Consider the following 13,626-nt stretch of genomic DNA (forward strand, 5'->3'; position numbering starts at 1 on the left):
ATCAGCACTGGACGAATCCTGGACCAGATTGGAACCGATCTCAGCCATGCTACAAAAGCACGCACAGGAGATCCAACATCTCGGGCAGCGCGTGGAAGAGGTGGAGCGGATTCAGGCCCTGAAAACACAGGTGCAGGCTTTGATCGAGCAGGTCGATGACCTCGAGAATTGAGGTCGGAGAAAAAAAGCCACATCATCGGGTTGCCTGAGTGAGAGGGAGATCAGCTAGTCAGGCTCCTAGAGCCAAATAGGGCCGGGTACAAGTTGAGCGGGCTCACCGGACCACCTGCGCTGGCCTAGATCGGACCAGCGCCCCCGCCTGGTCCCAGTGCGATTTCAGTGTTATCGGGATAAACAAATGGCTATAGAAGCTTCCAGAATGCTGGGGAAAGATTCACAGGTCCTGATCTACAAGGGGTCGAAAATCATGTTTTTTTCAGGACTTTTCAGGTACTGTGATCATAAAGAGGAAATTTTATGATGAAGTAAAGAAGATGCTTGAACATTCAATATTCTGTAAGGTACCTAGTAATGTTGCACTTCAGCCATGGAGGTCCGTGTATAATTTTGATTCAGCAGAGAGGGCAAAGGATTTCGTAGATACTTTAAAATAGACTGGTTGGATCAAATACTATGGACAATGGTGTCTCCTTTATTCTCTCTGCTGTTTACTTTGTTTGCCTGACTTTGTTCCTGCGTTATGTGGGGTGGTTGTTTTTCCCCTTTCTTGTTATGTTTGCTAGTCCCTTTTATCTCTTTCTTTATTCTGTTTAGGGGTAGTCATTTCTTTTAGTGATAACAAGTGGGGTCAGTGTATGAGTGGGATGGGTTGGATGCCCACTTTTAATTTCCATGTGTATAAGATATCTGTTTTCTTTGTTTCTGTTTTGACTGGGTTTGGGGCATGGCTTCAGCTGGAAGGAGCCATGGAGGTGTTAGTGAGTCCCCCTATGAGCAAGAGGGAAAGTCTCCAGTTAATTGTCTTTTATTTATTTTTGGAGTAGTTATTAGAATTTTTGCTTTGGTAGTGTTTGTAGTTGTATTTTTTAGATTTTATGAATCTTTTCTTGTTTACACATGGCACATTATGAGTAGGGTTCTTCCTTACAGTGGGTCGCGGACTGTTTTAGACGGTAATGGCTAGCTGTTAGTTTAGATGATGCACCTGAAACATAAAGGGGAGTCACTCACCGGTTAAAAGAAAGAAGGTGCTCTCAAGTATGAGAAAGGAAAGGGTCGATGTTGCTCTGCTACAAGAAGAAATTACAGCAGGGAGGGTTCGGCTGGGTGTCTTTCTCGTGCAGAGGAGTGGTTATCCTAATACAGAAGAGTCTACCATTCCAGTTGATAGACGAAATTAAGGATGAGCATGGGCCATTTGTGAACCTCAAAGCCCTAATACACGGGGAGAAGTATGGCATTTTGAATATCTACTGTTTTCCGACACACCCCCTCAAATCTTTAACTGATGCACTGTCCAGGCTGATGGTCCTTGGAGTGCGCCACACAATTATCAGGGGAGACTTCAACTGTCTTACGGATCCCAAGGTGAATAGGATGCCAAGGGGTCTTTCGGGCATCCCCCTGCAGTCCAAACAGTTGGTGGACCTATGTGGGGAGTTGGGGTTGGTGGATGTATGGAGATGTCTTCACCCTGAGGGAAGAGATTTTACTTTCTTCTCCAACACAAGTGCCACACAAGGATCGATACGTCTTTTGCCACGCCGGCTTTTTTGGATTCAGTACTAACCCGTAAGATTGGGAATATAGCCATTTCGGACCATGCGGCAGTGTATTTGGAGGTTAAGATCGGGGTAACAAGACAGATAAGCAGCATTGGCACATGGATCTTTTTCTTTTGAAAGAAAGTAAGTTCATTGAGTATTTCACAAGGGAATTTAAGACTTTCTGGGATATTAATTTGGCTACGGCCAGTAACCCATCGGTGGTCTGATAACTGCCAAGGCCTATTCAAGGCATATAATTATCTCGTACTCAGCGATCCGGAAGAGACAGAGGGGAGAACAACAGAGTATACTTAAGCCCGGTTGAAGGCCGCCAAGAAGGCATATTTTGACAGACCGAGTAAGTTACAGCGGGTTACAACTCTCTGGGCTGCTCTGAACTCTGTGCTCACCTAGGCAGCAAGGAGAGAGGTCTCCTTCGTGAAGCAAAGACTATTTGAGCATGGTGATAAACCAGGTAGATACTTGGCATATTTGGCCAGGAAAAAGAGCACTCCTCAATCTATCATGTCCATTAGAGAGGGTATAAGTACTTCCTCACGACTCCAAAAAGATCAATGCAGCATTTGGGAAATATTGTGCAGAGTTATATGGTTCGGAGTGCTGTGAGGATGGGTTGGTGAGGATGGAGTCCTCTTTTGAGAACTTGAATCTTCCAGGTGTAACTTCAGAGCAAGCCTCCCTTTTGAATGTCTCTCTGACAACACAAAAGACACAAAAGGTGGCAAAGCAGCTCCACAGTGGCAAAGCACCTGGCCTGGATGGATTCCCGAGAGAGTTTTATAAGGAGTTTATAAACATGTTAGCTGAGCCAGTGTTGGGCATGTACAATCATTCGTACAGTCAGGACCTCTCCCACCCTCTCTCAGAGAGGTTAATATTTTCCTTATTCTTAAGAGGGGGAAGGATCCTGAAGACGGCGCCTTGTACAGATCAATCTCGTATAAGGGTTTTAAAATTCTGTCCAGAATGTTAGCGTTGAGGCTGGAGAAGGTATTGCCCCGCATTGAAAAGGAGGACCAGACAGGTTTCCTTAAGAGCTGAAAAATGTGTTGCTGGAAAAGCGCAGCAGGTCAGGCAGCATCCAAGGAGCAGAAAAATCGACATTTCGGGCATAAGCCCTTCTTCAGGAATGAGGAAGGTGTGCCAAGCAGGTTAAGATAAAAGGTAGGGAGGAGGGACTTGGGGGAGGGGCGTGGGGAATGCGATAGGTGGAAGATGGTTAAGGTGAGAGTGATAGGCCGGAGAGGGGTTGGGGGCGGAGAGGTCGGGACGAAGATTGAAGGTCAAGAAGGCGGTGCTGAGTCCGAGGGTTGGGACTGAGATAAGGTGGGGGGAGGGGAAATAAGAAAGCTGGAGAAATCTGCATTCATCCCTTGTGGTTGGAGGGTTCCTAGGCGGAAGATGAGGCGCTCTTCCTCCAGGCATCGTGTTGCCATGGTCTGGCGATGGAGGAGGCCAAGGACCTGCATGTCCTTGGCGGAGTGGGAGGGGGAAGTTAAAGTGTTCCGCCACAGGGCGGTTGGGTTGGTTGGTGCGGGTGTCCCAGAGGTGTTCTCTGAAATGTTCCGCAAGTAGGCAGCCTGTCTCCCCAATGTAGAGGAGGCCACATTGGGTGCAGCGGATGCAGTAAATGATGTGTGTGGAGGTGCAGGTAAATTTGTGACGCATATGGAAGGATCCCTTGGGACCTTGGAGGGAAGTGAGGGGGGAGGTGTGGGTGCAAGTTTTGCATTTCTTGCGGTTGCGGGGGAAGGTGCCGGGAGTGGAGGTTGGGTTTGTAGGGGGTGTGGACCTGACGAGGGAGTCGCGGAGGGAGTGGTCTTTCCGGAACACTGATAGGGGAGGGGAGGGAAAGATATCCTTGGTGGTGGGGTTTGTCTGGAGGTGGCGGAAATGACGAAGGATGATACGATGTATCTGGAGGTTGGTGGGGTGGTAGCTGAGGACCAGTGGGGTTCTGTCCTGGTGGCAATTGGAGGGGCGAGGTTCAAGGGCGGAGGACCGGGAAATGGAGGAGATGCGGTGGAGAGCACCGTCAACCACGTCTGAGGAAATTGCGGTCTTTGAAGAAGGAGCCAATCTGGGTTGTTCGGTATTGGAATTGGTCCTCCTAGGAGCAGATGCGGCGGAGGCGAAGGAATTGGGAATATGGGATGGCGTTTTTACAGGGAGCAGGGTGGGACGAGGTGTAATCTAGGTAGCTATGGGAGTCGGTTGATTTATAGTAAATGTCCATGTTGGGTCGGTCGCCCGAGATAGAAGTGGAGAGGTCTAGGATGGGGAGGGAGGAGTCTGAGACGGTCCAGGTAAATTTGAGGTCGGGGTGAAAGGTGTTAGTAAAGTGGATGAACTGTTCAAACTCCTCGTGGGAGCACGAGGTAGCGCCGATATAGTCATCAATGTAGCGGAGGAAAAGGTGGGGGATGGTGCCAGTGTAGCTGCGGAAGATGGACTGTTCCACATATCCCACGAAGAGGCAGGCATAGCTGGGGCCCATGCGGGTGCCCATGGCTATACCTTTGGTTTGAAGGAAGTGGGAGGATTGGAAAGAGAAGTTGTTCAGAGTAAAGACCAGTTCAGTCAGTCGAAGGAGGGTGTCAGTGGAAGGGTACTGGTTAGGTCGGCGGGAAAGGAAGAAGCAGAGGGCTTTGAGGCCTTCGTGATGGGAGATGGAGGTGTATAAAGACTGGATGTCCATGGTGAAGATAAGGCATTTGGGGCCGGGGAAGTGAAAATCATGAAGGAGGTGGAGGGCTTGGGTGGTGTCCCGAACGTCGGTGGGGAGTTCTTGGACTAAGGAGGACAGGACCGTGTCGAGGTATGCAGAGATGAGTTCGGTGGGGCAGGAGCAGGCTGAGACAATGGGTCAGCTGGGGCAGTCAGGTTTGTGGATTTTGGGCAGGAGGTAGAAACGGGCGGTGCGGGGTTGTGGGACTATGAGGTTGGAGGCAGTGGATGGGAGATCCCCTGAGGTGATGAGGTTGTGGATGGTCTGGGAGATGATGGTTTGGTGGTGGGAGGTGGGGTCATGGTCAAGGGGGCAGTAGAAGGAGGTGTCCAGGAGCTGGCGCTTAGCCTCAGCAATGTAAAGATCAGTGCGCCAAACTACCACCACGCCTCCCTTGTCTGCCGGTTTGATAGTGAGGTTGGGGTTGGAGCGGAGGGAGTGGAGGGCTGCACGTTGCGAGGGTGAGAGGTTGGAGTGGGTGAGAGGGGTGGACAGGTTGAGGCAGTCAATGTTGCTGCGGCAGCTGGCGGCAGATCACCTCCATCCCCCATCACAAAGGCCATGGGCACCTGCATGGGCCCCAGCTATGCCTGCCACTTCGTTGGATATGAAAAATGTGTTCCTGGAAAAGCGCAGCGGGTCAGGCAGCATCAAAGGAGAAGGAGAATCGACGTTTTGGGCATAAGCCCTTCTTCAGGAATGAGGAGGGTGTGCCAAGCAGGCTAAGATAAAAGGTAAGGAGGAGGGACTTGGGGGAGGGGCGTTGGGAATGCGATAGGTGGAAGGAGGTTAGGGTGAGAGTGAATGGCCGTAGAGGGGTTGGGGGCGGAGAGGTCGGGAAGAAGATTGCAGGTCAAGAAGGCGGTGCCGAGTCCGAGGGTTGGGACTGAGAAAAGGTTGGGGGAGGGGAAATGAGGAAACTGGAGAAATCTACATTCATCCCTTGTGGTTGGAGGGTTCCTAGGCGGATGATGAGGCGCTCTTCCTCCAGGCGTCGTGTTGCCATGGTCTGGCAAGGGAGGAGGCCAAGGACCCGCATGTCCTTGGCGGAGTGGAAGGGGGAAGTTAAAGTGTTCAGCCACGGGGCGGTTGGGTTGGTTGGTGCGGGTGTCCCAGAGGTGTTCCCTGAAATGTTCCACAAGTAGGCGGCCTGTCTCCCCAATGTATAGGAGGCCACATCGGGTGCAGCGGATGCAGTAAAAGATGTGTGTGGAGATGCAGGTGAATTTGTGACAGATATGGAAGGATCCCTTGGGGTCTTGGAGGGAAGTGAGGGGGGAGGTGTGGGCGCAAGTTTTGCATTTCTTGCGGTTGCAGAGGAAGGTGCCGAGAGTGGAGGTTGGGTTTGTGGGGGGTGTGGACCTGACGAGGGAGTCACGGAGGGAGTGGTCTTTCCGGAAGGAGATGCGGTGGAGAGCACCGTCAACCACGTCTGAGGAGAAACTCCCCCCTCCCACTCCGCCAAGGTCTTGCAGATCCTTGGCCTCCTCCATCGCCAAACCATGGCAACACGACGCCTCTAGGAAGAGCGCTTCATCTTCCGCCCAGGAACCCTCCAACCACAAGGGATGAATGCAGATTTCTCCAGCTTCCTCATTTCCCCTCCCCCCACTTTCTCTCAGTCCCAACCCTCGGACTCAGCACCGCCTTCTTGACCTGCAATCTTCTTCCCGACCTCTCCGCCCCCAACCCCTCTCCGGCCTATCACCCTTACCTTAACCTCCTTCCACCTATCGCATTCCCAACGCCCCTCCCCCAAGTCCCTCCTCCCTACCTTTTATCTTAGCCTGCTTGGCACACCTTCCTCATTCCTGAAGAAGGGCTTATGCCCGAACTGTCGATTCTCCTGCTCCTTGGATGCTGCCTGATCTGCTGCCCTTTTCCAGCAACACATTTTTCAGCTCTGATCTCCAGCATCTGCAGTGCTCACTTTCTCCTAGGTTTCCTTAAGCGTCACACTCCTCTAACGACATCAGAAGAGTGTTGAATATGGTCCAGTTTTGCCAGCAAAGGTCAATCTCGGGCTTGGTAGTCTCCCTAGATGCAGAAAAAGCATCTAATCAGGTAAAATGGCTGTATGTCTTGGAGGGTCTTCGCCAAGTGGGTGACAGTGTTGTATAGCGGTGCCATTGCAGCAGTTCTCACAAATGGCATAAAATCAGACAATTATAGTATTGGTAGAGGCAGCCAACAATGGTGCCCCCTTTCACCACTGCTGTTTACTTTAGAGATCGAGCTGCTGGCAGAGACTATTTGGAAGGACCCCAAAATAGTTGCCCCAGAAGTGGGAATAGGAGAGCATAAAATTACTCTATCCAGATGATGTTCTTCTCTTTCTAGCTAACCCGACAATGTTTGTGCTCCATTTAATACAAAATATTAATTGATTTGGCTCTTTTTCGGGGTATAAAATTAATTTTACGATTGAAAGTCATGCCCGTGGGGGTTCTTGTGGGAATACCTAACGTTGAAGATGGAACTTTATTTACTTTCAGGTGGTCACAGGGTGGTTTCCTCTACTTAGGTATTTTCATTAAGCACACCTTTCATCAATTGTACAAAGCTAATTTTGTATAATTGCTGAAGAAGATAAGACAAGACAAGACCTTCAGCGTTGGGAGGTGCTACCAATATCCTGGTTGGGTCGAATAGCTCCGATCAAAACTAATGTTCTTCCTCGCCTATTATGCCTCATGTGAATGGTCCCTCTGGTGCTACCTAGACAGGCGCTATAGAGACATAATGGTTGCTTTGATCTTTCATTTGGCACTGCCTTCCTATTAAGTTTGCTCAGCTGCAGTTCCCACGGAGAATTTTGAGGGGGTAGGGAGGCGGATAGACGTCCCAGATTTCAAGAAAGAGACAGTGAGGTCTGCAGATGCTGGAGGTCAGGGTTGAGAGTGTGGTGCTGGAAAAGCACAACAGGTCAGGCAGCATCCGAGGAGCAGGAAAATCGATGTTTTGAGCCAGAGGCCTTCATCAGGAATCAAAAAGATAGCAAATAAATTCTTTATTGTCTTATGTGAATGATTGGACTTGCCAGGATCCAAGATCAATATGGCTCGATATTGAGGCCTCCCAGGCAAACTGTTCCCTTATTAGTCTGCTATTTATAGATAGGATGAGAGCTGTCAGGAGTATTATAAAAATCTGATCGTCATTAACACAGTTAAATCGTGCAGAATGATGTGACAGAGCTAGGGTAATTTACACAAGACCTCCCCGCTCACCCCCATAGTAGCAATACCAGGATTTAGGCTGGGATCGATGGATTCAGGCTTTAATTTATGGGAGTCTAGGGGAGTTTCCTGTTTGGGAGACCTATTTGAGGGGGAGGTCTTGATGTCTTTTGATTAGCTGAGTTATAAATATAGGTTATCCAGTAGGGACCTTTTCGTCTATTTTCAGATCAGGGACTTTATACAGAAAAGGACCACGCTATTGGTTCATCCCTATAAGTCCAATGTGGAGAGTTGAGTGCTTCGGCCCACGGGCACTCTCTTGAATAGTTTACATTTACAGCTATCATTTACAGTGAGTGGGTGCCTCTACAGAATCTGGAATCAAGAATTGGGAGCAGAAATGTCATCAGAAGTATGGGAGGATATCTGGGAGAATGTTAAAAAGATTTTGATTTGAAATAAAATGCAGGCCATGCAACTAAAGATTCTCCACAGGGCCCATCTGGCTCCAGAGCGGCTCACAAAATTCTTAAAATGAGCATCTCCAAAGTGCCCTAAAGGTAAAATAGACATTGGTACTCTCACACATTGCTTGTCGTCGTGCCATAAGATTTGTAGATATTGGGGCACCATAGCAAATGTGTTGAAGGAGATCTTGGGAACTGAGATTAAGGCAGATCTGGTATCCCTCATCCTAGGATCACCAAATCTGCCTTCTCTAAATGAGGATGGGAAGAAACTGTTTAACATTCTTACATACTGTGCGAGGAAGAACATTCTGATGAGCTGGATCTTGGAAACTCCATCCGGCCTTTCAGGACGGCGTAGGTTAATGATGGAGCATGTTCCCCTCGACTTCCTTACCAGTATTGTGCACCAGAAAATGGAATTTATAGAAGACTTGGTGGTCCTTTCTGAATCACATAGACGCAGACTTGTCAGCCACACTGATTACTGAAGACTGCATCTGGCGGGTCAGGGACCCTGAGAGGAGGAACCCAAAAAAAATACAGGTATGTTAACTAATGCTCCCAATGATGGAAGCTTCGGTGGGGTGGGGCCAAGTGGTGTAAGGTAAGTCAGTTTAGCTCAGTTCAACCTAATTTAGTTTAACTTATTATGTTTAATTATCTATTGAATTGAATTGTAGATTGTTTTTTTTTACCTCTCTTTTAGTATTTCTGGTTTATTTTGTAGAGCAGTAGTTAGTTTATTATTATTGTTATTGTACCATAAGATTGTTATACTATCTCTTTTGTAATTTTATAATTTTGTGAAAAAAAATATTTTACAATAAAAAAAAGTTAAAAAAAATTTACTTCATTAGTTCACCAGAATCAAATAAGGAGCCAATCAGAATCAAATAAAATGTGTTCTAGGCCTAAGCATTTTCAGCTGTTTCATCAATGACCTTCCTTCCATCATGAGATCAGAATGTTCAGCACCATTCGTAACTCCTCAGATACTGAAGCAGTCCGTGTTCAAATGTACCAAGACGAGGACAATATCCAAGCTTGAGCTGAAAAGTAGCAAGTAGTGGAAAATAGGATTAAAATGCTATACGTTTCATTACCACCTGGACACGATGGTTTTTTTCCTGCATTGTAAAACTCAATGGCCTCTATGACTCTAAGTAACATTTTGTGCTACACAAGTGGCAGGTAATGACCATCACCTCAATACATTCAATGGCATTACTGTCACTGCCAATTCCTGGGGGTCATCATTGATCAGAAACCAAACTGCACTAGACATATAAATACTGTGTCTATTAAAGCAGGTCAGAGGCTAGGAATGCTACAACAAGTAATTCATCTCTTCATTCTCTAAAGCTGGTCCAAAATCTACAATGGATAACTCAGGATTCGCCCACATTTGTGTGAATGAATGCAGCTGCAACAACACTCAAGAAGATTGACATCCTGATGAAGGGCTTTTGCCCAAAACGTCGATTTCGCTGCTCCTTGGATGCTGCCTGAACTGCTGTGCTCTTCCAGCACCACTAATCCAGAACCCTCCATGTAAATGCAGCCTGCTTCACTGACACCACATCCACAAACATTTGCCTTCTCTACCACCAATGCTCAGTAACAACAATTTGTACCATCTGCAACATGTCTTGCAGAAATTTACTAAAATCCTTAGACAACATCTTCCAAACCCACAAACACCACCAGCAACAAGGACATGAGCAGCAGATATATGGGAACATCACCACCTGCAAACTCCCTTACAAGCCACTCACCATCCTGACTTGGAAATATACCACTGTTCCTTGAGTTTAACTGTAGAATTCCCTGGAACTGCCTTTCCAACATCATTGTGGATTTACCTTCAGCAAATGGATTTCAGCGGTTCAAGAAGGCAGCTCACCACCACCTTCTCAAGGGCAACCAGGGATGGGAAATAAATGCTGGCCCAGCCAGTAACTCCAACATTCTATGAACAGTTTAAACAAAGTAATGACTTTCTTGAATGAAAAGATGAGTCATTTTATTTGTGAGTTTTGAGAAGATTTTCAGCTCAGGTTCTGGATGTAGGTTTGCTCACTGAGCTGGAAGATTCGTTTTCAGATGTTTCACCACCATACTGCAACAAGTCCTTCATTCAGAAGCTCACTGAAGATGTTACCTAGTATGGTGACGAAACATCTGAAAACAAACCTTCCAGCTCAGCAAGCAAACCAACATCCAGTCATTTTATTACTTGCTAAGCCAGAGAAAATATAATAAATGATGCAACACCAAAAATTAACAAAAACATTGGTATACAGTCAATTACCAAGTTATGAATGGGTTTTGTTCTTGAGTACTTTTATAAGTCGATTTGTATGCAGGCTGGAAAACAATACAGGATAATATAAAATAGCTGTTTGTAAGTACAAGTAAGTATCTGCACGTTGGATCTTTAATATTAATACACCCCTGTGTGAGATCTCATTCATAATTACGAGCATTCGTAAGTCAGACATTTGTAAATCATGGACATCCTGTAAAACGTTTAAAAGGAATAGTGTCCAATAAATTAAGATAAAAGAATCTGCAGTTCTAAAGTTTTAGAGTGTCCTTTTGGGGTTGGGTATTAACTGAAACCTCAGTTGTTCCATTGATGTTTTGTATCCTTGGCTGAAGCAAATGTTGCTGAATATTTGATTTTTCCGTCAACTGACGTTGCTCCAATTTGCTTTATCTCCAGTTGTATCCTTCAAGAGAGACTGAGAGAAAACAGGGCAAGATAGATCAAGTCTTCCATGTTCCAGTTACACATCCTTTTGTCCCTCTGTCAAAGTAACTGCTTGAAATCCAGTCAATTTGTATATTTCCTTGTCTAAACTCATTGTTTTCTCAGTTGGATAATTTGGATTCTCGCATGTCCCAACATGTGAAACTTATCTACAAAGGTATCAGTCAAGCAGGAGCTCTGGATTTGAGTTTTGATCTCATGTGAAAGTGTTCATTTCAGCTCAAATTATCTTTATCACACACTGGTTTCATAAAACTTGACTAATCTGTGGGCAATTGATTGCTGCAGTCACTTTAAGTCAATGTCTTTCCTTTCTAAAATCCTATTAGTCCTTAAAGATCTCAGGTATTAAATGGAAGTCAAAATTGTTTGTCCATATTGTACACTACCTATTTAAGTAGTCCAAGCTGTATATCTCTCCTCTTAAACTTGTGTAAACTCACATAAAAACAATGCATTTGCTATAGTGTTCAAGTTATTAGCTTCACTTATCTGAGTAAATGAATATTTCAAAATATTGAAGAGGTTTTTTATTTAATTTGCAGTTGGACAGTGGCAGATGTCAAATGAGAATAGGGTCTGGAGTGGTTATAACACATTGTTATGATTGAATAGTCAGCCAGTATTAGCTGTCCAGGCACACAGATAATGGAAGGCCTCTAAGCAAAATATATGACAGGGGAGGCATGATTGCCTAAGATAGAAATTGGAATTTTTTGATGTCATTTGCTCAAACTGTGAAAGTGAGAGGAATTGGTTTATGTGGTAAATGGGCTGAATGTACATTGACATTAAGGCTATTTCCATAACTTTATTGGAGGAAGCTTTCACTAATATCATATGACTGCATACTTTCTCATGACAAATATGTGTTGATTTAAAATTGTATTCTCCTCAGATTCTAAGCCTTACCAATTTGTTGACTTTTGGCTTTGAGGTCTAACCTGACTGAACATACTGAAATAAAAGAGATGTACCTTTGATAACTAACTATAATTCATCTGAAATATTTTGGAATACCTGTAAGCTAACTAGAAAGCAGCCAATGGGATTTTATTACAACCCAGAATAGAGTCATACCAAGATGTTTTGTTCAAATTTCATGAATTCATTTCTGTGAAATATGTTACGTGATCACTTCTCAAAACATCCAAGTTGAGAGAGAGATTCTGTTGTGCTCGTCAAATCTAAAACATTCAGATTCTTGGACAGAGAATTTCCCAAAGTGGATTGTGGGCTTGGGTTTGACTCTAATTCGTGAAGGTCATGGAAATCCAATCCTCAATTTAACTCATATATTTCAATCCCTGAAAAGAAGCACAGCCAAAAACCTTCCTGTGACTAAAGAGGAACTCCATAACCCCTATTTACACATCTACTGCCACTGTTATGATATACATACAAGCACTAAACAGAACAGATAAGGGTTAGCTCCCCAGTCAAGCCTGACCTATGCTAACTACCTCATATTATAATTACCTCCCCTCCTCCCACCTCCCAAAAGAAAAGGTCAAGGCTATGGAGGTTATTCCAAACAAGGGTAAAAATGTTAAAATTGAGATGCTATGGGACCAAGAGTCAATGAATGTGAACAAGAACTGGTGTTGCATGAATAGGACAAAATGCAAATTAGGCTATAGGCAGCATAGGTTTGGATAAGGTCAAGTTTGCAGAGGATGCAAAGTTGGAAATGAAGCAGGAAATCCTTGGGGGTCATCAAGCACAACGGTAACAAAGGCACAGATAAGAGTTTCAATAACAGAGGAGCTAAAGCAGATACTGTAACAGATAATGTTAAGGAGGTGCAGGCGATCTTGTTGGAGAGAATTTGTGGTTGGTATTTCAACTCAGGGTCAAAGAAGACAATAAGTTTGTGAACAGTACTTTTCCACTGAGGTGACAGGATAACACTGCAAACATTGAAAATGGATCCTTAACCCATTCCTAGTTACCTGTGTTGTATTTTCAAAATAAACACTGAAGTCCTCTGCCAATTTTGAGAGATGAATAGTAATGCCCTCTTTCACACACTGAACTGCCATTGTGAATGCACCCAGAAACCAGCAGGAAGGTATCTGAAACTTAATTGCGCTGTCTAATTTTCTCAACCACAACCTTTTTCCTAAATGTTGCAATCTCATTACTCACTTATGGCTGTATTGCCCACCTTGTACCGAGAGATTCATGAGTGAACTGAATAAAAATGTCAGCAAGTTATAAAAGTCTAATTATCCATTATTGATCAGAAAATTTTCAGCAAATGCAGAAATATTCAGAAATTAAAACAGTATGTTTTAAATGGTACAAAGTCTAAAATTATTATCCTGACCTGCTGCAAATAACTAACACCAACCCCATCCACAAGTTTGCAACAAACCTGTCTTTGGTTGGTTTCACCTCATTCACTGAATCTTCATTATAGTGTCTTGTTTCTTCCCCTCTCATCTCTAAGGAGCAGTGTCCTCAGCCTTCCCTTGACACCTTTCCCTCAAAAGCAAACCTCTCACAATCCACTTCTCCCACCTCAGTCCATGTTCTTGATTCTCTCTTAACCTGGCCATTCTCGTGTATTGCCTCCATTTTTCCAAAACATCTTTTATCTTTTATTTTAAACAGACTGATCATACAACTTAGTTTAGTTTTTAAAAAGTCACAATTTATATTAATAACATGCATAATTTAAAAACAGGCAGTGAAAAGCAAACTGATTTTTTCACAAATAAAC

The 13,626-nt window shown here is 44.9% G+C and overlaps 1 long non-coding RNA gene across 1 annotated transcript in view; it reads left to right on the forward strand.

Annotated features, from left to right (window-relative positions):
- The window catches only part of LOC122549165 (uncharacterized), a 56,422-nt gene extending 46,804 nt beyond the window's left edge, over window positions 1-9,618 (forward strand). The window contains exon 4 of the long non-coding RNA XR_015756841.1: window positions 9,491-9,618. This is a non-coding gene — a long non-coding RNA (uncharacterized LOC122549165). The remainder of the gene's footprint in view (window positions 1-9,490) is intronic.
- Window positions 9,619-13,626: the final 4,008 nt, after the last annotated feature.

This window comes from Chiloscyllium plagiosum, unplaced genomic scaffold (assembly GCF_037043375.1).
Source record: "Chiloscyllium plagiosum isolate Xiang-an unplaced genomic scaffold, Cpla_swu_hap1 HiC_scaffold_4, whole genome shotgun sequence".
Classification (NCBI taxonomy): domain Eukaryota; kingdom Metazoa; phylum Chordata; class Chondrichthyes; order Orectolobiformes; family Hemiscylliidae; genus Chiloscyllium; species Chiloscyllium plagiosum.